Raw genomic sequence first — 26986 nt, 5'->3', positions numbered from 1 at the left:
CAGGCAATTAACGGTGGAACAGAACATCACTAGTGAGAAACTACTCTTTCGGAATCATCAATCTCCCCACCCCACAACCTTCCAGTATGCAACCCTCTCTAAGGTAGACAAACTGATAGCCAAGTCAGGTGGTCATTCATATGGTGCAATTCCTCATGAGACTGAGATTGCTGACCACCATGAATGTTGTGAAACGTTAACAATACAATGCAAATACACCATGAATATCTTGGTAGTTTGAGGTAACAGGGAGCAAGCAAGTTGCCTTGACCTTGAAGATAATTGAGGCAATAATCAACAGATGCCATTGCCAATATTCCGAGCCAACGAATGCACAGACACTGACTACCCACAGACCTTTTGTCAAACCACTACTACCAACTCTATCACTAATACAACCACCATCACGAGCAGACCTGTATCAAGATTCACAACCAGTATCGCCTAGGTACAGTTATTGAATTAACCTACAATATTAATGTTGTAAATATTTAGATTAGTTAGTTAATATATAACACACTCATTGAAACACTCAATTATGTACCACTTTAAGAATACCATAGTACAATTTAGAAATATTGTTTAGTTAAAACTAAATTAAAAGTCTGTTATCTGTTGACATTTTAAATGTTCTTGATTTTACTCTTTGTGACATAAACATGAAACAACATTGATATTACTTGTTGGAAAATGGGTTATTGGTAGGGCAGGTAGGTACCTACACCTAGCAACAAGCCACAAACCTCCACATAAGTACAGTTAGGTCTCAGTAAATTAATCCCAGCTCTACCCTTGGTAGCTTGGCATCGAGCGTCAAGGCTTAACTTAGGAGACAAAGGCCCTCATTCTGACCCTGGCGGTCTTTGACCGCCAGGGCGGAGGACCGCGGGAGCACCGCCGACAAGCCGGCGGTGCTCCAATGGGGATTCCGACCGCGGCGGTAAAGCCGCGGTCGGACCGGCACCACTGGCGGGGTCCCGCCAGTGTACCGCGGCCCCATTGAATCCTCCGCGGCGGCGCAGCTTGCTGCACCGCCGCGGGGATTCTGACCCCCCCTACCGCCATCCAGATCCCGGCGGTCGGACCGCCGAGATCCGGATGGCGGTAGGGGGGGTCGCGGGGCCCCTGGGGGCCCCTGCAGTGCCCATGCCACTGGCATGGGCATTGCAGGGGCCCCCGTAAGAGGGCCCCTACATGTATTTCACTGTCTGCTGCGCAGACAGTGAAATACGCGACGGGTGCAACTGCACCCGTCGCACAGCTTCCACTCCGCCGGCTCGATTCCGAGCCGGCTTCATCGTGGAAGCCTCTTTCCCGCTGGGCTGGCTGGCGGTCTGAAGGAGACCGCCCGCCAGCCCAGCGGGAAAGTCAGAATTACCGCCGCGGTCTTTCGACCGCGGAACGGTAACCTGACGGCGGGACTTTGGCGGGCGGCCTCCGCCGCCCGCCAAGGTCAGAATGAGGGCCAAAGTGTAAAGCATTCAAATATCACAAAACAGTAATTAAATAAAACACAGGAAACAGTTTAAAAATCCAAAACCAATTTATAAAAATAGCTTATATTTTTATCTTTAAAATGACACAAAAACGATTAAAATCGGTTCAGGGGAACCGGAGATATGAATTTTTAAAGTATTATTATTTTCTAGCGCTTAGAAACAAAAAGCGCCAATCGGGTCATCTGGTTGCACCAGGACCGGGGCAAAGTCAAACTTTCAGGCCGACCGCGATGGAGCCCTGCTCGGCTACAAGTCGCGGGAGGCCTCGGTTAAAAAGTTACCTTCTGACTTAGTCTCTTTTTTGATGTTTTTCTTCCCCGGGACGAACCTGCCAGTTGAATCCGACCTCCTGGAGCCCTTGTCCGGATACGCGAAGTCGGTTTCCTCGGTGGTGATTTTTACCTTCGGACTTAGTCGTTTTTTCGAGATGAAAATCCTTCGACCGGGGTAAACCTGGATCTTGATCCGACGTCCGTGGAGCCCTTCTCGGATACGATGGCTGGGAGGTCCCGGTCAACTTTTTACGTTCGGACTTAGTCTCTTTTTCTGATGTTTTTCTTGACCGGGACGAACCACGAAGTCAGGCCGGGTCGCGGTTGAGGCAAGCCGGCTAGAATTTCCGCGTCGAGTCGGTCACTTTATGGAGCTTTTTTCTAAAATTTCTCCAATCTTTTCCAAACTTCTGGGGCTTCACCCAGATGTTCTTTTAAGGTTCTTTTGGGGTCCACAGCTCACCCCAAGGGTCCAGAAGTTCTGTGATGGTCCTTGGGAAGTGCGGACTTCAACTCCCAGAGTGCACCTGGCGCAAACTCCTTTTTGGCCACTGGGCAGTGGTCAGCTGGTCACTTTTTCAGGAGTTGGTGCAGGGGACTCTGGTTAGCAATTTTTACCTGTAGCAAACAGGGAGTCCCTCCTTGAACCAGTTGAAGCCAGGCAAAGTCCTTCTTGTGGTGAAGCCCAAGTGTGCAGCTGGTGCAGTCTTTCTGAGTGCAGGGTCCAGGTGCAGGCCAGGGGTCCAGCAGGGCAGTCCTTCTTCTCCTTGTAGTTCTTTCTTCTTGAAATTTGGTGGGGATCTGAGGCGTGGGTGCAGGTCTGCCAGTTTTATCCTTGCTCCTGGGTGAAAAGCAGGGGGGCCCTGGTCCTCCAATCAGGGACAGGGTCGTCCCCCTGTGATGACCACTTCCTGGGAAGTGTGGCAAAAATCCATCCCAGAAGGCAATAGTCTCTAAAAATCCAAAATGGATGAATCTGATTTTTGGAGGAGAGATCTGGCTGAGCCCACCCACTGGTGTGGCTAAAAATCATAAACACACCCCTCTCCTGCCCTCTCCTAATCTAATCAAGGGGGCACCTAGCTGTCTGGGGTTGCAGGATGTGGGGGTGTTGCTGGGTGCTCCAGATGTCCTTCTCTGCCTTTGAAGACCAGTTTGGCAGCCCTCCCCCTTCCTGCTTCCCCATCTGCTGAGGGGAGATTCTCTCCCCCAAGCACATTCCTTTGTGTAAAGCCAGGCCACTTCACACCTCATTAAAGTGGCCTGGCAGAAGCTGCTGCAGGCTGGCCAATCAGAGCACAGCAGCAAAAACAATGCGGAGCTGAAATTGGCAACTTTTTAGGTAAAGTCTAAACTTTTTACCTGCACTAGTTATATTAAATCCAACAACTGGAAGTTGTGGGATTTATTATAACAATCAATTTGATACCAAATTCTTGGTATGTAACATTTAAGGAGACTTTAAAATTTAAAATAAAGTCTGCCCATTCTAGCCTATGAAGGCCATTTACTTCAATGAGGGAAAAACGAATTTGGCTGTTTTTACCTCACCAGGGCTTATAAATCTATTTTTATAAAGTCCCTGCTTATAGTTACATGGCACCCAGCCCTAGGGGCACATAGGGCACACCTTAGGGGTGACTTATATGTAAAAATAAGGTAGTTTAAAACTTTGGAAGTACCTTTAATTCCAAAGTCGAATTTGCATATAACTTTAATTTAAAAGCAGCCAGCAAGGCAGGCTTGCTTTTAAAATGACACTGGGCACCTCAGCAATGCACCTAGGTGTGCACCACCTATGCTGTGGTCCCTAAACCTACATGCCCTACCATATACTAGGGACTTATAGGTAGGTTAACTTAGCCAATTATAATTAGCCTAATTTGCATATCCATTTTACACAGAGCACTGGCCCTGGGACTGGTAAGCAGTACCCAGGGCACAGCCAAGAGTCAGTAACCACCAGTACCTATCCAGAAAGAGTGGGGGTGATCAGGCAAAAAAAAGGACTTTCCTACACTGCCCCCCCCCAGATGAAAGGTGATGGGTACTAACCTACACCCTGGTAGTCCTCATCAGCTAAGTGGAAAAACCTGGAAAGGCCATCTGCATTGGCATGAGCAGTCCCAGGTCTGTGCTCCACTGTGAAGTCCATCCCCTGTAGGGAAATGGACCACCTTAACAGTTTTGGGTTCTCCCCCCTCATCTGCATCAACCATCTGAGAGGTCTGTGGTCAGTTTGTACACAGAAGTGAGTGCCAAACAAGTAAGACCTCAACTTCTTCAGGGACCAAACCACAGCAAAGGCCTCCCTCTCAATGGCACTCCATTTTTTCTCTCTGGGGAGTAGTCGCCTGCTGATGAAGGCAACTGGGTGATCATGGCCCTCTTCATTAACTTGTGCTAACACTGCCCCAATCCCTTCCTCTGAAGCATCTGTTTGCACTACAAATTCCTTGCTATAGTCAGGGGCCAGTAACACTGGTGCTGAACACATAGCCTGTTTTAGGGTGTCAAAAGCTTTCTGACACTCTGGGGTCCAAATGACCTTCTTGGGTTGTTTCTTGGAGGTAAGCTCAGTCAGAGGGGCCACTATGGTCCCAAAATTCTGAACAAACCTCCTGTAATACCCAGTCAGGCCAAGAAAGGCCCTGACCTGAGTCTGGGTTTTTGGAGCCTCCCAATCCAGGATAGTCTGGATCTTGGGCTGGAGAGGTTGTACATGGCCTCCACCAACAAGGTGGCCCAGGTACACAACAGAACTTTGCCCTATCTGGCACTTGCTTGCCTTGATAGTCAGGCCTGCTTGAAGCAGGGCCTGAAGCACTTCCTTCAGGTGGACCAGGTGGTCCCTCCAGGTGGAACTAAATACAGCTATATCATCCAGATAAGCTGCACTAAAAGATTCCAACCCAGATAGGACTCTATTCACCAACCGTTGGAAGGTGGCAGGAGCATTTTTCATCCCAAAGGGCATCACCTTGAACTGAAAGTGGCCCTCTGGTGTGGAAAATGCTGACCTCTCCTTAGCTCTTGGACTTAAGGCAATCTGCCAATATCCTGAGGTCAGATCAAATGTGCTCAGGAATTTGGCAGCCCCCAACCTGTCAATGAGCTCATCAGCTCTAGGTATGGGGTGAGCATCAGTACTAGTGACTGCATTTAGACCTCTGTAGTCCACACAGAATCTTAATTCTTTCTTCCCACCTTGGGGATTAGCTTTGGGTACCAGTACCACTGGACTGGACCAAGGACTATCAGAGGGCTCAATTACCTTCAGGTCCAACATCTTAGCCACTTCAGCTTTGATGTTGGCCTTGACCTGGTCAGACAGCCTGTACAGCTTGTTCTTGACAGGCAAGCTGTCACCAGTGTCAACATCATGGACACACCAATTGGTGAGTCCAGGGGTCAGGGAGAACAGACTAGCAAACTGTCCCAAGACTTGCTTACAGTCTTGTTGTTGCTGATCTGTCAGTTTGGGAGAGAGTACCACTCCCTCCACTGACCCATCTTTTTCCTTTGAGGACAGGAGGTCTGGCAGAGGTTCACCCTCCTCCTCCTTCCCTTCATCAGTGACCATCAGCATGGTCATGTCTGCCCTGTCCTGGTGGGGTTTCATCCTATTAACATGCAGGATCCTATGAGGATTCCTGGGGGTGCCAAGGTCCACCAAGTAGGTGACCTCACCTTTTTTTTCAAGGATTGGATAGGGCCCAGTCCATTTGGCCTGTAGTGCCCTAGGAGCCATGGGCTCCAAAACCCACACCAGCTGTCCTGGGTGATACTCAGGCATGGTAGCCTTTTGATCATGCCAGAGCTTCATGAACTCCTGACTGGCCTCCAGGTTCCTGCTTGCCTTCTTCATATACTCAGCCATGCGAGACCGCAGGCCTAGTACATAATCCAGCACATTCTCCTTGGCTTCCTTGAGAGGCTTTTCCCAAGACTCTCTCACCAAGCACAATGGGCCTCTTACAGGGTGCCCAAACAGTAACTCAAAGGGGCTGAATCCAACCCCCTTCTGTGGCACCTCCCTGTAGGCAAACAGCAGACATGGGAGGAGGACATCCCACCTCCTCCTGAGTTTGTCAGACAAACCCATGATCATGCCCTTCAGGGTCTTATTGAATCTTTCCACTAGACCATTGGTCTGTGGATGGTAGGGTGTGCTGAACTTATAAGTAACACCACACTCCTCCCACATGGCTTTCAGATAGGCTGACATAAAGTTTGTGCCCCTATCTGAGACCACCTCCTTTGGGAATCCCACTCTGGTGAACACACCAAGTAGGGCCCTAGCCACTGTGGGTGCAGTGATTGTCCGGAGGGGTATTGCCTCAGGGTACCTGGTGGCATGGTCCACTACCACCACAATGTACCTGTTACCTGAAGCAGTTGGTGGGTCTAGGGGACCAACAATGTCAATCCCCACCCTCTCAAAGGGAGTCCCAACCACTGGCAGTGGAATTAAGGGAGCCTTTGGCTTGCCCCCTGTCTTGCCACTGGCTTGACAGGTGACACAGGAGCTGCAAAACTCCCTGACTTTTTCTGACATTTCAGGCCAAAAAAAATGGTTGACCAGCCTGTTCCAGGTCTTGGTCTGTCCCAAATGACCAGCTAAGGGGATATCATGGCTTAAGGTAAGGAGGAATTCTCTATACTTTTGGGGGACCACTACTCTCCTAGTAGCCCCTTCTTTGAGGGTCCTAGCCTCAGTGTAGAGAACTCCATCCTCCCAGTAAACCTTGTGGGTACCACTGGTATCCCCTTGTTCTTGCCTGGCAGCAGTCTGTCTCAGGCCCTCAAGAGTGGGACACTCTCTTTGTCCCTGGCACAAATCTTCTCTGGTGGGCCCACCTGCCCCTTGCCGTTCTGCCAAGTCAGGCAGAGTTTGCAGGGAAGGTGTCCCTCCCTCAGAGTTCAGATCCTCCCCCTCAGGGTTGGATTCTTCCTGACCCTCTGTACTTGTTGGGGCTGGTAAGCCAGACCCAGTGCCCTTTCTCTTCTTCTTGGAGGCTTGGCCCATTGTTCCAGGGTCCAAGTGTCCAGCATTTCCCTGTTGTGCTGCCTGTGACCTGGTCACAGCACACACCCATTCAGGGAGATCCAGCATCTTTGCATGGACCCTTCTCTCCACTTCTGACCATTCAGATGCTTCAAGATCATTTCCCAGCAGACACTCTACTGGGAGGGCAGGAGCTACAGCTACTTTTTTAGGGCCAGTCACACCTCCCCATTCCAGACTTACCATAGCCATGGGATGGAGTTTGGTTCTGCTATCTGCATAAGTCACCTGGTGGAAGACACCAGGTAAGACCTGCTCTGGAGAAACCAGCTTTTCTGTGACCATTGTCACACTGGCTCCTGTATCTCTCAGAGCTTCCACTTCAGTCCCATTGACTTTAGGCCTCTGCCTATACCTCTGCATGATGGGAGGTAAGGTGGCCATAGTTGCAATGTCCACCCCACCCACGGATACTAAGGTGACTTCAGTGTACCCTGATTCCACCCCTGGGCCAACTTCCACCCCCAACCCTACACTAGCAATCCCCTGGGATTGCCCACCAGTGGGGGGCTTCTTGGTGCAGATAGCATCTCCTCTTTTATGTCCTGGCTGATAACAGTCAAAACACTTGCCGGCCTTAGCAAGCTCCTGAAACCTTCCTGCTTTAGCAGGATCAAAATTCTTTCCCTGATACCCTTTCCCTTTAGAAGTGAATTGGCTCGGGGCTCCCCCTCCCTGAGAAGTTTTTGGGGACTCTTGTGAGGACTCTTTGGGTTTTTTGTCATCTTTCCCTTGGTTCTTCCCCTGAGAAGAACCATGTCCTCCCTTTTTCTGATCACCCTCTGGGGGTCTCTGGTTAACTCTAGTTCTTAACCAGTCATCTGCTGCCTCCCCCAGCTCTCTGGGGTTGGTCAACCTAGAGTCTACTAGATACTGGCGGAGCCTCTCTTGGACACAATTAGTTAGAAGGTGCTCCCTCATAATCAAATTGTACAGCCCCTCAAAGGTACTTACCCTGTTGCCCTGTATCCAGCCCTCCAGTGCTTTCACTGAAATGTCCACAAAGTCCACCCAGGACTGGGTGCTTGTCTTTTGGGTGTCCCTAAACTTAAGCCTATACTGCTCTGGGGTTAGACCAAACTTCTTAGTCAAGCAACTCTTCATACTGGGGTATGAGTCTGCATCCTCCCCACTCATGGTTAGGAGCCTATCCCTCCCAGAGTTGGGAACTAACTCCCAAAGGAGTGAACCCCAGTACTGAGGCTTGACTTTCCTCATCTGGAGGGCCCTCTCAAAGGCCCCCAGCCACTTATCTATGTCATCCCCCTCCACATAGGCAGGAACCACCCCTTTGGGTAATCTGGGGGCAAAACCCCCACCCAGGGACACCTCAGTTTCTTTCTCGCTGCTTCCATCTTTTTTTTCTTTGCTTGCCCACTTCTTTTTTTCTAGGGCAAGCTTCTCTGCCTCCAAAGCTATGTAGGCTAGCTGGGCTTCCAGCTCTCTCTCCCTGATGGATGGGTTCCCTCCTCCTGAAAGGACCCTCTTCCTATCACTAGCTTTGGGTCTGCCCCTAGTGACTGTGTCCAGTGAGAACCGTTCCTCCTCTTCCTCACTTGGGGTCTGATGCCTTTCCTCCCCTGAGTGGTTAGAGTTAGCATCATCCTCTTTTGGTTCCTCCTCTGGAGCTTCCTCTGTCTCTACCTCTTGGGCCTCAGCCCATGCTGTCAGGGATTTAATCAGGATTTCCTTCCTGAGATTAGTGGTTGCAGGCAACCCCCTCTCAATACACAACCCCCTAAGCTGGACTACTGTCAGTGTGGGTAGGCTAGCCAGATCAAGCTCCATGGTTCCCTAGTTTTGTGTCAACAAAAACTTTTTGCAAAAATTGGAAACAAGAATTTAGAAAAATTACAAAAATTCAATAATTGAAATTAATCCAAATTAATTTTTTTTAAAAATTAAAATTAAAAATTAAAAACAATTTTTGCACTAGGACAATTTAAAGGATTTTTTATTTGTTTTATCTAAAACTGTAACGTGATATTGAACACAAGTACAGGATCCCGTCGCTGCTTCCAATTATGTTGGAAAATGGGTTATTGGTAGGGCAGGTAGGTACCTACACCTAGCAACAAGCCACAAACCTCCACATAAGTACAGTTAGGTCTCAGTAAATTAATCCCAGCTCTACCCTTGGTAGCTTGGCATCGAGCGTCAAGGCTTAACTTAGGAGACAAAGTGTAAAGCATTCAAATATCACAAAACAGTAATTAAATAAAACACAGGAAACAGTTTAAAAATCCAAAACCAATTTATAAAAATAGCTTATATTTTTATCTTTAAAATGACACAAAAACGATTAAAATCGGTTCAGGGGAACCGGAGATATGAATTTTTAAAGTATTATTATTTTCTAGCGCTTAGAAACAAAAAGCGCCAATCGGGTCATCTGGTTGCACCAGGACCGGGGCAAAGTCAAACTTTCAGGCCGACCGCGATGGAGCCCTGCTCGGCTACAAGTCGCGGGAGGCCTCGGTTAAAAAGTTACCTTCTGACTTAGTCTCTTTTTTGATGTTTTTCTTCCCCGGGACGAACCTGCCAGTTGAATCCGACCTCCTGGAGCCCTTGTCCGGATACGCGAAGTCGGTTTCCTCGGTGGTGATTTTTACCTTCGGACTTAGTCGTTTTTTCGAGATGAAAATCCTTCGACCGGGGTAAACCTGGATCTTGATCCGACGTCCGTGGAGCCCTTCTCGGATACGATGGCTGGGAGGTCCCGGTCAACTTTTTACGTTCGGACTTAGTCTCTTTTTCTGATGTTTTTCTTGACCGGGACGAACCACGAAGTCAGGCCGGGTCGCGGTTGAGGCAAGCCGGCTAGAATTTCCGCGTCGAGTCGGTCACTTTATGGAGCTTTTTTCTAAAATTTCTCCAATCTTTTCCAAACTTCTGGGGCTTCACCCAGATGTTCTTTTAAGGTTCTTTTGGGGTCCACAGCTCACCCCAAGGGTCCAGAAGTTCTGTGATGGTCCTTGGGAAGTGCGGACTTCAACTCCCAGAGTGCACCTGGCGCAAACTCCTTTTTGGCCACTGGGCAGTGGTCAGCTGGTCACTTTTTCAGGAGTTGGTGCAGGGGACTCTGGTTAGCAATTTTTCACCTGTAGCAAACAGGGAGTCCCTCCTTGAACCAGTTGAAGCCAGGCAAAGTCCTTCTTGTGGTGAAGCCCAAGTGTGCAGCTGGTGCAGTCTTTCTGAGTGCAGGGTCCAGGTGCAGGCCAGAGGTCCAGCAGGGCAGTCCTTCTTCTCCTTGTAGTTCTTTCTTCTTGAAATTTGGTGGGGATCTGAGGCGTGGGTGCAGGTCTGCCAGTTTTATCCTTGCTCCTGGGTGAAAAGCAGGGGGGCCCTGGTCCTCCAATCAGGGACAGGGTCGTCCCCCTGTGATGACCACTTCCTGGGAAGTGTGGCAAAAATCCATCCCAGAAGGCAATAGTCTCTAAAAATCCAAAATGGATGAATCTGATTTTTGGAGGAGAGATCTGGCTGAGCCCACCCACTGGTGTGGCTAAAAATCATAAACACACCCCTCTCCTGCCCTCTCCTAATCTAATCAAGGGGGCACCTAGCTGTCTGGGGTTGCAGGATGTGGGGGTGTTGCTGGGTGCTCCAGATGTCCTTCTCTGCCTTTGAAGACCAGTTTGGCAGCCCTCCCCCTTCCTGCTTCCCCATCTGCTGAGGGGAGATTCTCTCCCCCAAGCACATTCCTTTGTGTAAAGCCAGGCCACTTCACACCTCATTAAAGTGGCCTGGCAGAAGCTGCTGCAGGCTGGCCAATCAGAGCACAGCAGCAAAAACAATGCAGAGCTGAAATTGGTAACTTTTTAGGTAAAGTCTAAACTTTTTACCTGCACTAGTTATATTAAATCCAACAACTGGAAGTTGTGGGATTTATTATAACAATCAATTTGATACCAAATTCTTGGTATGTAACATTTAAGGAGACTTTAAAATTTAAAATAAAGTCTGCCCATTCTAGCCTATGAAGGCCATTTACTTCAATGAGGGAAAAACGAATTTGGCTGTTTTTACCTCACCAGGGCTTATAAATCTATTTTTATAAAGTCCCTGCTTATAGTTACATGGCACCCAGCCCTAGGGGCACATAGGGCACACCTTAGGGGTGACTTATATGTAAAAATAAGGTAGTTTAAAACTTTGGAAGTACCTTTAATTCCAAAGTCGAATTTGCATATAACTTTAATTTAAAAGCAGCCAGCAAGGCAGGCTTGCTTTTAAAATGACACTGGGCACCTCAGCAATGCACCTAGGTGTGCACCACCTATGCTGTGGTCCCTAAACCTACATGCCCTACCATATACTAGGGACTTATAGGTAGGTTAACTTAGCCAATTATAATTAGCCTAATTTGCATATCCATTTTACACAGAGCACTGGCCCTGGGACTGGTAAGCAGTACCCAGGGCACAGCCAAGAGTCAGTAACCACCAGTACCTATCCAGAAAGAGTGGGGGTGATCAGGCAAAAAAAAGGACTTTCCTACATTACTACATTTCATTATCATGGCAGAAATTGTGATTAGAAAAAGTATGTAAAAAATAAAGAAAACCTGATTTCTTAGGTTTGCTACTTTTTTATTCTTTTAAGAAAATATATTATGGGAAATATTTTAAAAAGTAATAAACATTGCTGCTGTAAGAGGGAAAAGTCAAATAAATAGAATATTTATTCCAAGGGTAATGTAAATTTGGAGGGGGATTGGCAAGTAATACGAACATGTTGGGAAATGTCACGGACCAAGTTTATGTAGAAAAGGGGCATATAGTACAAAAATATATGAAACAACAATAATAAGTATAATTAACCAAAAAATATTGTCCTTAACAAAAGTGAAATTGCCCAAAGGTTGTCAAATGTCCGTGGTCCAAAATAACAATAAATCAGTTCCCCAAGTCACAGGGGAAGTAAGAGTTATGATTTTGACTTGGGGGCAAAAGTTCCTGACCACCCTCTGGCTCATTCTGAACTACCACAATGGCAATATACTTCTCTGCGACATATATTAGATGACTGACTGGCCATTGCAGAAACAGTCTTCTCTCAGGAAATGTGATAGTAGTGATGAGGGAAACACGTGCCAAACTGAAAGACTGAACAAAAGAAGGTGGAGTGGGCTGAGAAATGTGACAATGCATTCTACCTCCAGTCAAGTAGGTCATGAGGCTACATAAAGTTTGAAGCTGTCCAGTTACTGGTTCCCACAGTACCTTCACCTCATTTACTAACTCTTGAGCATCCCAGCTGAACATCTAACAGAATATCTTGTATGGCCCATAGGACCTCCTTCCGAGCAGTAACAGAGAAATAATCAGAGCTACAACTGGAGCACTTAATCCGGAAAGCAAAGAAAAATATGTAAAATGATTCTTAGAATTCTGCCTACCGAAGAAATGAGGTATTGATATTAAATCATCTTCGTCAATATTTAAAATGGAAACATATAAGGCAGATATGAAAGATTTATTTTATGAATACAAAGGTTGTAGGTCTATATTAGACACAAATATATCAAAGCATGCTTGAAAGCAAATTAAAGTTATGCGATCTCAGCCTTACTTACACATACTTTTCTAACATCAAAATGTTACATAAGTGAATTGCAACACTGTTATGCAGTATTAACAACAAATATCCAGACAACACATATTGCAGACAATATGGAAATTTACTAGAAGCATTAGACTAGAGACATGATTGGACGACACTTTCAAAACTCAATCACTCACTTCAATATACAGTTATTAAACTAACTTTCTCTATTCTGCTCAAGTGCTTACAGCTGAGCATGGAGGAACAGCCCAGCTGTTCTAATGACTTTGCTGTGCAGTCATGTCATTCTGGAGTTTACTGAATTTGGGTAAGAGGGCACACCATGAATGCCTCCGGCCTTAACCCTGGCCCAGAGACAAAGGTCTCCCCCAGCTCTTATGGTGGTCCTTCACTCACCAGGTGTGGACACCCACTGCACCGTTGTGGTAATGAAAATTGAAATTTGGGCCTGTGCTGGTCTTTTTACTGAATCTCTGAACAACTATAGTCCTAAGGGTAATTTTGAAGGACCTCATCAAAGATAGTATTCCGTTTTATCTCAGTGAAGCTGGGGGCCCGCTCCTCTTGTCCCTCAGCCCTGTTGGTCAGAAAATGAAAGATTTCCTGTTCCTAAATGGTATTTCCTGTTTTATTACTGTAGATGGAAATTTCCTCCCCAAGATAGGAAGGCAGTGCACCACTGTAGGAGACTGGCCTGGTTTGTAGTGGCTACCTTGGGTTGGGCTGAACATTTAAAGTTATGACTTTCATATGTTGTTTTCACAACTCTAGGGGTAGCTTCTACAGAAGACATATTGAAAGAGAAAAAAGAGGCTTGGGAAAGTGAGTAAAAAGTTAGTAGACTAACAGAGCTAACTTTTTAGAGAAAAGAAGAAAACCTTTCAAGACTTTGTAAAACGTTTTGCAAAGTTTAAAGAACTTTTAGAAAGTTAGAAAATTACTTCTAGGTATATATTATATATGCTTTAAGTATTGGAGCAAGCTTTTCTTGTGAAAAGCACCAGTAACAAAAGTGGTAAAGCAAGTGCAAGTACTTATCCCACCGCTGCACCACCAATGTAGGAGGCTGGCCGGGTTTATAGTGGCTACCTTGGGTACTTAAACCTTATGGAGCCAATTCCATACATCCTGGGGGCTCCACCACGGACCCACAGTACTGCCAAACCAGCTCTCTGAGGCTTGCAATGCAGCTACAGCTGCTGCCACTTCACAGACAGGGTTCTGCCATCCTGGGGTCTGAGCAGCTCAGTCCCCGGAAGGCAGAACAGAGCATTTCCTTTGGGAAGCGGGTGTTACACCCTCTCCCTTTGGAAATAGGTGTAACAGGCTGGGGAGGGCCAGCCTCTGGAAATGCTTTGAAGGGCACAGATGGTGCCCTCCTAACATAAGCCAGTCTACACCGGTCCAGGGACCCCTTGTCCCTGCTCTGGCACGAAACTGGGCAAAAGAAATGGGAGTGACCACTCCAGTGTCCATCACCACCATAGAGCTGTTGCCCAGAGTTCCTCCAGTGTGTCCCAGACTTCAGCCATCTTGCTTTGCAAGGTGTGGAGGCACTCTGGAGGACTCTGAGAGGGAAGTGCCAGCAGGTGATGTTAGAGACCCCTCCTGATAGGTCCATACCTGATAAGGTAGCCAATCCCCCTCTCAGAGCTATTTAGGGTATCTCCTGTGGGTTCTCTTCAGATTCTACTTGCAAATTTCCAGGAGGAATCCTCTGCAACTACTACTTCATTCTCTGACTTCGGATCAACCGCAGCCTCCTCCAGGAACCGCTATAACAGCAACAAAGTATCCAGAAGGGATACTTTTCCTCTGCAACTTCAGCTCCAGTCAGCAACTGCAACAGTTTCCATGATGTGCACGCTCTGAGGACTTCCTGTCTTCACCCTGTCCCAGAAGGACGGAAGTAATCTCCCGTGGGGTGACGGAGTCACTCCCCTGCTAAAGCAGGCACCTTGTAAGTCGAAGACCTGTTTTCTTGGACTCCTCTCCTGACGACAAGCCTGCTCTTTGGAACACAGAGGGTGGACCCCATCGACATAGGCTGTCCTGAGGTCCTGCTGTCGCAATTTGGAGGAGGTAAGACCTTGCCTTCCCCCAGAACGACAGTACCTCTGTGCACCACATCTTCTTCACCTCCTGAGGCCTCTGTGCACCAATTGCAAAATTACCTCATGCACAGCCTGTCCCAGGTCTCCAGCACTCTATCTTGAGATGCTCAACTCGCTGAATTGATCTCCGGCAGTGTGGGACCTTCCTTTGTAGTGCTGCACCAACTGCATTTTGCACCTCCGTCGTCCCCATGTCCTGGGACTCCCGTGGGTGCTATCTGGTGCTCTGAGGGCTCTCTGAAGTGCTGAGAGACCCCTTTTCCTCCTCACACAGAGTTGAAGCCCTCAGGTCCCTTCTGGGTCCAGATAGCACCTTCTTGACGCAAAACGTGACTTTGCTGGAACCAAGGCTTGTTGGAGGAATCCAGCACCAAAACTCGCCTGCATTCAACTTCACATTGTGGGAATCCAGTGCATCTTGCAGGAACCCACTGACTTCTTCCTAGGGTGCATTTCTGCAGTCTTCGTCCAACCGGGGACTCTTCTTTTGCACCCTCTTCTGGGTTGGCAGGGTCTCCTGTCCTTCCTGGAACTTCTTTCGACTTCTGTACTTGGTCTCCTTCCTTTGCAGGTCTTCAGGTTCCAGGAATCCACCATTTGCTGTTTGCAGACTTGGTTGTTTTTTGCAATAACTCTAATCACGACTTGTAGTGTGTCCTGAGTAAACTTGCAGTAGTTTACTCCTGCTTTTCTGGGCTTGGGTAATTTACTTACCTTTACTGTATTTGTACTCTTCCAGTGATTCTGCACACACTACACTTGTCTAGGGGGTAATTTGTGATTCACATTCCACTTTTTTAGTATACGGTTTGTGTTGCCCCTAGACCTATTTTCTCCCATTGCATTCTATAGCATCTCCTATTGTACGCACTATCCTACGTCTAATTACTTACCTTATTTTGGTGTCTAGTGTATATATTGTATAATAGTTACCTCCAGAAGGAGTATTGCCTCTAAGATATTTTTGGCACTGTGTCACCCAAATAAACTACCTTTATTTTTGGTAAAACTTAGGCCCTCATTATGACATTGGCGGTAAGTGCCGCTTACCGCCATGTTGACTGCCGCCAACATACTGCGAACGCGGCGGTATACTTCTACGCGTATTATGACCCACACATAGAAATCTGCCACTATACAGACACACACACACAAGTCCGCCAGCCCAAAGGTCAGTGATAAAATGGAGGTAGCAAAACCCACACCGTTACACCAACAGAAATACCCCCACAGCATTATGACCCACGAATCACCACGGTGGACATTCAACCGAGGTAAACCATTGGCAGCACGTACTGCTACGCTCAAAATACACACACCCTAACAAAACAACACCACATTGGACAATTCACACTACACACCTGCAATACATACACACACCACACCCACACCAATATAAAACACACACACACACTACCAAAAACCCTTTACGACAAAAACAATTGACAACTGAGAGAGAGGCAAGCCAGGAGCACCCACTGAATCAGAGCCACAAAATACCATCACCCATACACCATCCAGGCACCTCACAGCACACACCCCAACACATCACCCCACACAACCTCACTCACACCGCTCACACTACACCCATGGCACCACAAAGACACCCCAGGTTCTCAGAGGAGGAGCTAAGGGTCCTGGTGGAGGAAATTATCCTGGTAGAGCCACAGCTATTCGGATCACAGGTGCAGCAGACGTCCATTGCTAGGAAGATGGAGCTATGGCGGAGAGTTGTGGACAGGGTCAACGCCGTGGGACAGCAACCCAGAACAAGGGATGACATCAGGAAGAGGCGAAACGTCCTATGGGGGAAGGTGCATTCCGTGGTAGCTAGACACCAGATAGCTGTACAGAGGAGGGGTGGTGGACCCCCAACCCCTGCTCCACAACTAACAACATGGGAGGAGTAAGTCTTGGCGATCATGCATCCTGAGTGCCTGGCAGGAGTAGCAGGAGGACTGGACTCTGGTAAGTCAAATCTTTGCTACTTTATCCCCCCTACCTGCATGCCATCACAAACTCCTACCCCTACCCTCACCCCCATCACTCCACCACCTCACATATACCCCACCATCAAAACCCACTCATCCTAGTACCAAGCCCTGCATGCTACACCAATGCATTGACCTCCATCACAGACCTGCATGGACACCCATCACCACAGCATGCACACTAGTGACAATCACTTAGCCAACCAAATCACAACTCACACAAGCCAAAGCTGCCTGGGTAATAACCACCATGGAGGGGAACATACCCATGCACAAGATGTCACACGCAGAAACAGTTACACTGCATTTACATCTCCACAGGAGCCCCAAACAACGTCACTGGAGAGGAGGTGCCAGCAACATCCAGTCCCACCACAGAAGAGGCCCACAGTGATGACAGCAGCTCTGCACGCCTGGATCTCAATGAACAACCTGGCCCATCAGGGACCTCTGGACAGTCAGTGACCCAGGCACATTCCCAAACCACCACAGAGCGTTCCCCCTCAGGAAACACCACCACAGCACCCACCCAGCGGGCCCATCCCTCTGTCCCCAGGACACGTCAATCAGCAGTGTGTCCACCACTACAGGGACCCGAGGCAACCGCACAAACACAGGATGATCAGGGACCTTGGGTCAATGGCAGTGGACACACGGTTCAGGGGACAGAGGCACAGGAAAACAGGGAAGCTGGGATGACTGCTGTGCAATAGGGGGAGGACAGGCCCAGGGAACCCACTCTCCACGAGGCACACACCAACATCCTGGGAGCATCCCACATTCCCAGGAGACGATGGGCAAGATACTGGCCAAGCTGCAGGAGACCCAGCAGCTGCAGAAGGGACAGTACCTGGGAATCAGGGAGGACCTGAAAGACATCCACACCACCCTGGTCACCATTGCAGGGGTGCTGGCAGACATTACCAACACCTAGAGGGAGGCAGTGGCACTCCAACGAGCCCCTGACACTAGCCACACCGATGAACAGCCCTCCACCTCTGCTGATGCTAGTGAACAGGAGGCCCCGCCACTGGAACAACAGGCCACCAGCACCACAGCCCCTGCAGAAGGAGAACAACCACCCAAAAGGTCACTGCGATCCAGGCAGAAGCCAGAGAACATTCCCAAGATCCCCGCCAGGAAATAAGACTCCCCTGTATGTCACCCTTGTGTCCCACTCTTTCACCCATGTCCACCTTCAACTGCCACTGGTCCACTTCCTATGCCCCCTTGGACAATGCTCCTATGATACAAATAGACTGGAACTTTACCCTTGACACTCCTCTACCATAAATCCAGCCCATTGCAATACCCCCTACACTTATTATCACAGAAATAAACACCCTTGGAACTAATACAAGTATGGAGTCTGACAATTGATTGAAATATGTATTAGTTTAACAAGCTGTAAACATGGCAATTCAAATGTACAGTTACATATATGTAGGTATGACCTGTAGTGGGCAGCAGCAAACACACCAGGAGCCAGAGTGGGACACAGATATCTGAAAATAAAGATGCCAAAGGGTACAGTAAGTGGCCACAGAAATTGGAAATTCAGGCTGCCATGTACAATGTCCAACACAAAACTGCAATGGAAGGTGAAGTTACAGTGTCTTACCTGTGTGTTACTGGAAGTACAGTTTAATTATAGTAGTTCTGTTGTCCACATCCTGTTCCTCTGCCTCCTCTTTGTCACTGTCCACAGGCTCCACCACTGCCACAAGACCATCTCCAGCCTCATCCTCCTGCAGAAAGGGCACCTGGCGTCTCAAGGCCAGGTTGTGCAACATACAACATGCACACTTTCTTGGGTGAGTAGTACAGGGATCCACCTGTCAGATGGAGGCGCCAGAATCTGGTCTTCAGGAGGCCAAAGGTGCGCTCAATGATCCTCCTTGTTTGCCCATGTGCCTCATTGTGTCACGGTTTTCAATGGTCTTACCGTCGAAGCTGAGAGGCGTAGGGGAACGGTCCTTGTTCCGGCAGGTTCTGCTCTAGCCGAGGTAGGGGCGACCCCTTCCAGTAGCCACGGTGCTGTTTGGTATGAGCAAACCACTACAGTCCGTGCCCTCCAGAAGGAGTCCCAGAGGAAAAACCCCAGTAGGGTAAAAAACCTCCACAGGAACTCCCTGAAACGAAAGGAGGACACCAGGGCGTTAGGACCGAAAATCAGGAAGACTGGAAAACAAGGCAGGTCAGGAACACACAGGATTCGCAGGAGGAGATCAATCAGAGCGTGACTACCACCAAGGAGTGTTGCAACGCAATGGACAAGCAGTTGAGATCCCTTTATATACCCCTAGACAGGAAGTAGGAAACAGGAAGTAGAAATACCACCATCTTGGATTGGGGAAAAGAAAACAATAGTGAATCAGGTATGTGCGTCTAACAATGCATGCTGGGCAGAGAGGAAGTTGTCAGCATGCTGGGAAGAAAAAAGGCAAGTATAAAGTGCACCATGTGCAAGGGTTCGGTTTTGTTCTCAGGATATCGGTAAGTGGTGGGCAGGTAATGTACATGCAAGCAAATAAACGTTTAAGCGCATAATGCGCTGTATGCGGCCATGCCTAAAACCCCCTCGGGGTCTCAGGCCCTGCCGCGTCTGCCTTTATGGCAGAACTTGAAATAAGGGAAGCGGCGAGTGGCGCGACCCTTAGACCGGCTCCTTGGAGCCTCCATGGCTCTCGCTCGAGCCGCGGCATCCCCCGCGACCCGAGCGTCAGCCGCGGCGTTTACCGCGACCCGAGCACCGGCCGCGGCGCTCTCCGCGACCCGGGCGTCGGCCGCGGCGAAACTGACGTGCCGCGCCGCGGCAACCTGAGCCCGCGGCCGCGGCGAGCGCCGCGGCATAACACATTGTAACGTTCCTCTGCCCTTGTCCTGGCATTCTTCACTGGGGTCAGTAGCCATAAAAGGTTGGGGTAACCAGAGTCACCTGCAAATATCAAGGGATACCTGTTAGCCAGACACTCACCCTTAGGGCAAAACCCACACCCATATGTTATGTTATGTTATGTTGTTATGTTAAGTTATTTGGACTTGTATAGCGCTTGAACAACACCGGAGGCCTCACAGCACTTGCAAAAACCTGAAACAAAAACATCCAGCCTGAACACTAATTGAAGATTAAATCCTAAAAAGCCAGGTCTTTAAGGCCTTATGAAAGGGTAATTCAAGGTTCATTGCTCTTATGTAACGAGTTCCACAGCTTTGCTCGTTTATACGCCAGTGAACTACCTCCCTATCTGGCCTCCTTTAATTTGGGAACAGTTACAAGGTATGCTGATGCAGATCTAAGTGATCTGCTTGGGATATAGAAAGAAGCAAATGACCTCAGCATTTCCGGGCCTCGCTTATGCAGAGCTCTATGCATATGAAATGGGGCCAGATGTATCAAGCAGTTTTGCCCATTCTGTGTCTATGGGAAAATGTGTTCATACATATGGCCCATAGTGTTTTAAATTGAATCCGCTTATCACTGGGAGCCAATGTAATGATGCAATTCCAGTTTTGATGGATTCCTGCTTGGTGATATTCAGTACCAGTAGTTGATATACCTACATCAACTGGGTGGGGACCATGGGCTCACCTATTAGCCATACCCTGTGCCTCTGGAGTTGAGACATCACATATGGGATGCTGCTATTCCTCAAGATAAAGACATCATGCACAGAGCCAGGATACTTGGCATTACCATGGGAGATGTACTGGTCCGCCAAACACACCATCTGCAAATTCAGAGAGTGAAAGCTCATTCGATTTCTGAACACCTGTTCATTTCTCCGGGGGGGGGACAAAGGCAATATGTGTACCATCAATAGCACCAATGATGTTGGGGATATGTCCCATTGCATAGAAGTCAGCCTTCACCATGGGGGAATACGATGTAGCTGCGCATGTGTTTCATCAGGGCAGACAACACTCTGGTCAGCACGTTTGAGAACATAGGCTGTGACATCCCTGATACCATGGCCACTGTCGCTTGGAAGGAACCACTTGCCAAGTTATGGAGCACTGACAGAACCTGCACTAGAGGGGGATACCTGTGGGGTGACGGATCGCTGAAATCAGGTTTGGCTCCAAATTCGGCACACAGCTCCTGAATTGTGGCCCTATCAAGTCTGTAGGTTAGGATAATGTGCCTGTCCTCCATTGTCGCCAGGTCAACTAGGGGTCTCTACATGGGGGTATGTCTCCATCTCCTATTCATCCTCAGCGGTTGAACTCTAGGGTGAAAAAAGGTGCGCAGAAGGTCATATTCAAACATATACTCAGATTAATATGTTATTTTTGTTTTACAGAAACAGTATGTGAACCTGTAAGTCCGTTGATGTGCCTATGTCTGCTGTGACGCAGTTAAGTGCCATGGGCTGTGCCCCCTGAAATGGCGGCCACTTGACCTGTGACCTGACCTGTGAGGAGGGACAAGTGGAAATGAGGTACTTCCGCTGGCGTTGTACGCCATTGAGGGCGGTGGCCGTGCAACACCGCATTGGTTATTACTGGGGCCTACGGGTTCCAGGAGCCAATGGTGATGTATGCCGGCGGTGACGGTACGCACTGCTGCGGATGTGACTGCCATTTTCTATCTGTTCATTCACTTGATACCTGACCTTCAACAGGAGAGGAACTACCCTGCAAGTGCTGCTGTGACCTGTGTCTGGAAGCGACCATGGCTCAAGTGTCTGGGGAAAGGGCCCCTGCCTTCACTTCGGAAGAGTTGGAAAGACTGGTGGATGGGGTCCTACCCCAGTATCGTTTACTTTATGGTCCTCCAGACCAACAGGCGAGTACATTGTGAGCATGATGCGTGGGGCATGAATGCATGGAGTGCTGTGTGTGTAAGCCTCGTGTGGGGGGGGCTGAGGATTCCTGGGCAGAGTGCTGCATGTATTATTGGTCAATGTATGTGCATAAGGGGATGGGAGGGATATGTTGGGCCATGAGTATAACAGTCCGGACGGTACGAATAATACCTTTTCTGCTGTATCTTTTTCTGCAGGTCAGCACCCATCAGAAAAAGGGTATTTGGCATGCCATTGCCAAGGAGGTGCGGACCCTGGGGGTCTTTGACAGACGGAGAACCCATTGCCTCAAACGATGGGAGGACCTGCGCCGCTGGGCAAGGAACACGGCGGAGGCCCAGCTGGGTCTGGCCTCCCAACGAGTAAGGAGTGCCCGTTGTACCCTGACCCCCCCCTGATGTTCCGCATCCTGCCGGTGGCCTATCCGGAGTTGGTTGGGCACTTGAAGGCCTCACAGCAGCCACAAGGGGGTGAGTACAGATTCAGAATCATGACTTTGTGTGCGTTAAGGTGTTACCTGGGTGGGGGATGTGGGCTGTGGTTGCCCCTAGGCCAGGGCAAACATGGAAGTGTGGGTTCCATGGTGGGCAAGCTCAGATGCACTCCAACCCCAATAAAGTTAGTTAGCATCTACTACTAGGCAGGGTCCTGTGGGTTTCATGTGTGCAGCTAATGGCATTAGGCATTGTACCCCATGGCCTGGTTACTAGCATTGTAACTGGTAGTGCATGGCCTAGTGCATAGGGCTGTTCCCTGAGAGTTGTGTACGTCTCCCTCTCTTTTGTTTTGTCTCCCTGTACTTGTGTGCATCAGCATCATCTGGCGGAGGAACAGAGGCACCGGCGATGGAGGGAGCTGCATCCCACAAGGGCCTGGAGGGTGAATCCACCGACGGTGAGGGCACCAGTGGGAGGGAGGGCGAGGGGAGCACCACGATGGAGACAGGAGGGGACAGTACAGACAGCTACTCCTCCTCTTATGGAAGCTCCCTGGCGATGGCGGACTCCTGTGTGCCCACCCCAACTACAGGTACAGCTGCCATCCCAGTTCCAGCACCGCCTTCCCAGGAGCCCCTCAGCGTGTTTCCCGTGCCCTCTCACCCAGGAGGGTAGGCATCTCCTTCACCACAGGCACCTCAGGCCCTGCCCCAGTGAGCCCTGCTGCCCTCAGTGAGGAGGCTATTGACCTCCTGAGATCCCTCTCTGTTGGGCAGTCAACTATACTGAATGCCATGCAGGGTCTAGCAGGGCATTTGCAACAAACAAATGCATACCTGGAGGGCATTCACTGTGGCGTCGTGGCCCAACAGAGAGCATTTCAGGCTCTGGCCAACTCACTGATGGCAGCCATTGTCCCTGTCTCCAGCCTCCCCCCTCCAACTTCCTCTACCCAGTCCCAATCCCCCCAACCCCAGCCTATCCCAAGCACACCTTCAGACCAGCATTCACCCAAATCAACACACAGAAGTGGCTGAGGCAAACACAAGCACCACGCTTCATCCCACAGACACTCCCACAAGCACCATCCAGATGCAGATACACCAACATCCACTACCTCCACTGTGTCCCCCTCCTCCTCCTCGTCCACCTCCCTCCCAGTAGCGTCTCCACTCACACCTGCCTGCACTACATCCTCATCCACTACCTCTATCACCAGCACACCTATCACTACACACCCCTCACTAGCAGTCTCCACCCCCACATCCATGCACACATCCCCTGTGTCCTCTCCCACTGTGTCTGTGACCCCTCCTCCCAAAGTACACAAACGCAAGCACTCAGACACCCAAAAGCCATCCACCTCACAACAGCATCCAGTCCATGCACCTGCACCCAAACACAGCAGACAGACACCTCCTACAACTACTCCCTCTTCCTTCACTCCCAAACTTTCACCCTCTTCCCGCCCCAGTGTCCCTAAGAAGCTTTTCCTCGCCACCCTTGACCTATTCACTGCCCCTCCCCGTCCTTCACTTCGGGCCAGGGTGGCCAGAACCCAGCCCAGCACCTCAGCCACCCAGTCCACGGCCACTGTACTGCACCTGCACCACCACCAGCACTACTGCCAGCAGCAGCAGCCCCAGTGAGCAGCAGTCCGAGGCTGCAGGGGAAGGGCTGGAGCCTCCCCCACCACTGACAGCACCGCCACCTGCATCGTGGCCAGCACCGCCACCTGCACCGCGACCAACACCACTGCCAGCAGCAGCAGCCCCAGTGGGCAGCCATCTGAGGCTGCAGGGGAAGGGTTGGAGCCTCCCCCCACCACTGCCAGCGCCGCCACCTGCACCGCGGGCAGCACTGCCGTCTGCACCGCGGCCAGCACTGCACTTGCGCCGCCACTGCCATCCACTGAGCAGCCGTCACCGCCGGCGAACAGTGTGTATTCGTGACTACCTGGGCTGCAGTGCGTCCTGGCCCCTGCAACACCTGTAGGTATGACACCCAGGTGAGAGACTGTGACCTTGCACCATCCAAGATGAAGCACACTGGGCACAAAGCCCCCTCCAGAACCAGTAGAAGAAGGCATCCACTCAGCCCCTCCTTGCCACGATGATGCACACTGGGCACAAAGCCTGTAGGAGGCTGGCCTGGCTTGTGGTGGGTACCAATGGTATTTACACCTCATACCAGGTCTAGTTATCCCTAATTACTAGCGTGTAGTAGTGTTCTATCAGCTTAGGCTGATAGAGGTAGCTATAAGAGAGCAGCCAAGGCTGAACTAGGAGACATGAAAAGCTCATGCAATACCACTTATATCATATAGGTACTATATCATAAGAAAGACAATACTCATAGTTACTAAAAAAATAAAGGAACTTTATTTTAGTGACAATGTGCCAAAAATGTCTCAGAGGATATACTCCCTTAGGAGGTACTGAACATACACAAAATATACACAACTAACCAAATCAGGTAAGTAAAACAGTCAGAAAATAGTGCAAACCCTGTAAAACACAATAGGATGCAATAGGCCTAGGGGCAACACAAACCATATACTAAGAAAGTGGTATGCGAACCACGAATGGACCCCTAGCCTACTGTGGTGTGTAGAGGGTCGCTGGGAATGTAAGAAAACACTAAGGGTGTAAAGGAGACCCCACCCCAAAATCCTGGAAAGTAGGAGTAAAGTACTACTATTTCCCTAGAAATACACTAAAGTTGTGTTAAAGGATTGTATAAGGACCACAACAGACTGCAAAGCACTGAAGACGGATTCCTGGACCTGAAGACCTGCAAAAGAAGGGGACCAAGTCCAAGAGTCACTAAAGTGTTCACGGGGCAGGACCCACTAAACCCTGGATGAAGGTGCAAAATGGCTGCCTCCGGTTGGAAGAAGCTGCTGGTTTTGCAACAATGAAAGGAGGTAGGAAATTCTTCCTCATGCAGATGTCCCAGGGCGTGCTGGAGAATGCAGAGTTGTTTCCTTGGCAAAGTAAAGCAAACAAGCCTTGCTAGCTGCAAGAGTTACGGTTGGAAAAAAAGGGTGCTGCCCGGGCCCAGGAAGGACCAGGATGTCGCCATTTGGGAGAGGAGACAGAGGTGGCCTTCAGCAATGTAGAAAGCCAATGCACAGGAAGGAAGCACCCTCAGAAGTCCTTAAACACGGTTTCAATAAGACTGAACACATCGGTCGTCTCAACACTGCAAAGAGAGGTCCCACAACACTGGAGTTCAACTCAGGGAGCTGAGTATTGCAGGACAGAGTGCTGGGGCCCTAGGCTCAGCTGTGCATGCAGGATTTCCTGGAAATGTGCACACAAGCCCTTGTAGCTGCAGATCACGCCGTGCACAGGATTACTGTCTGGGGATGGCAGGCAAGGACTCACCACCTCCAAATTCGGACATTGGACCACTGGACAGTCTGGGTCACTTGGGTCTACCTCCTGTGTTCCAGGGGCCATGCTCGTCAGGATGAGAGGGGACCCAGAGTACTGTTGAAGCTGAAGTTTGGTGCCTGCCGGAGCAGGGGGAAGATTCAGTCGACCCACAGGAGATTTCTTCATGGCTTCCACTGCCGGGTGATGGCATGCAGCCCTCAGTGAATGCACCACCAGGAAACAGTCGAGAAAGCTGGCAGGATTAGATGCTACAATGTCACTGGTAGTCTTCTTACTTTGTTGCAGTTTTGCAGGTGTCCTGGAGCAGTCAGCGGTCGATCCTAGGCAGAAGTCGAAGAGAGAAGAGCAGAGGAACCCTGATGAATTCTTGCAAGTCGTAATCTGAGGAACAGCCCACTGGAGAGACCCTAAATAGCCCTCAAAGGAGGATTGGCTACCTAGTCAGGTATGCACCTACCAGGAGGGGTCTCTGATGTCACCTGCTGACATTGGCCACTCAGAGGCCTCCAGAGTGCCCCCACACCCCTGGAACAAGATGTCAGAAGTCTGAGACACACTGGAGGAGCTCTGGGCACCACCCCTGGGATGGTGATGGACAGGGGAGTAGTCACTCCCCCTTTTTGTGTCCAATTTCACACCAGAGCAGGGATTGGGGGGTTCCCTAAACCGGTGTAGACTGGCTTATGCAAGAAGGACACCATCTGTGCCCTTCAAAGCATTTCCAAAGGCTGGGAGAGGCTAACCCTTCCCAGCCTTTAACACCTATTTCCAAAGAGAGAGGGTGTAACACGCTATTCTCAGAGGAAATGCTTTGTTCTGCCTTCCTGGGACTTGGCTGCCCAGACCCCATGAGGGCAGAACCCTGTATGTGGGGTGGCAGCAGTTGTAGCTGCAGAGAAAACCCCAGAGAGCTGGTTTGGCAGTACTGGGGGTCCATAGTGCAGCCCCCGGGATGCATGGAATTGGATCGTCAATACCAGATTTGGAATGGGGGCCAATTTCACGATCTTAGACATGTTACATGCCTGTACTTGGAGTTACCATTGTGAAGCTACATTTAGGTATTGACCCATCAATCAATCAATCAATCAGTCTATTTGTAGAGCGCACTACCACCCAAGAGGGTCTCAAGGCGCTGAGGGGGGAAGGAGTCTGCTGCTGCTGCTCAAATAGCCAGATTTTGAGCCGCTTCCTGAAAGTCAGCAGGTCTTCGGTCTGTCGCAGGGGCAAGAGAAGGGTGTTCCAGGTCTTGGCGGCCAGGTGGGAGAAGGATCTGCCTTCGGTGTTCGCTCTTCGGATGCGGGGGACGGTGGCGAGGTCGGCTGAGCGGAGTTGGCGGGACGGGGTGTAGAAGGTGAGCCGTCTGTTGAGGTAGGCTGGACCGGTGTTGTGGAGCGCTTTGTGTGCGTGGGTAAGGAGCTTGAAGGTTATCCTTTTGTTGACGGGGAGCCAGTGTAGGTCTCTCAGAAGGGGAGTGCTGTGGCAGTGGGCATCGAGGATCGGGCGTGTGGATGTGTTTTGTTGCAGTCGTTTGAGGAGTTTGGCCGGGGATCCTGCATAGAGGGCGTTTCTGTAGTCAAGTTTGCTGCTGATGAGGGCTTGGGTGACTGTTCTTCTTGTATCTGTGGGGATCCATCTGTAGATCTTGCGGAGCTTGCGGAGGGTGTTGAAGCAGGATGAGGAGCAGCACTGACTTGCTTGGTAATGGAGAGAGTTGAGTCGAGAATGAAGGCCAGGTTGCATGCTTGATTGGTGGGTGTTGGGGCACCTCCCAGAGCGGTCGGCCACCAGGAGTCGTCCCAGGCTACCGATATATAGTGCACCCTTG

This window comes from Pleurodeles waltl, chromosome 4_1, assembly GCF_031143425.1.
Source record: "Pleurodeles waltl isolate 20211129_DDA chromosome 4_1, aPleWal1.hap1.20221129, whole genome shotgun sequence".
NCBI lineage: Eukaryota > Metazoa > Chordata > Amphibia > Caudata > Salamandridae > Pleurodeles > Pleurodeles waltl.
The sequence above is the reverse complement of the archived record's forward strand: the minus strand, read 5'-3'. Positions refer to the sequence as shown.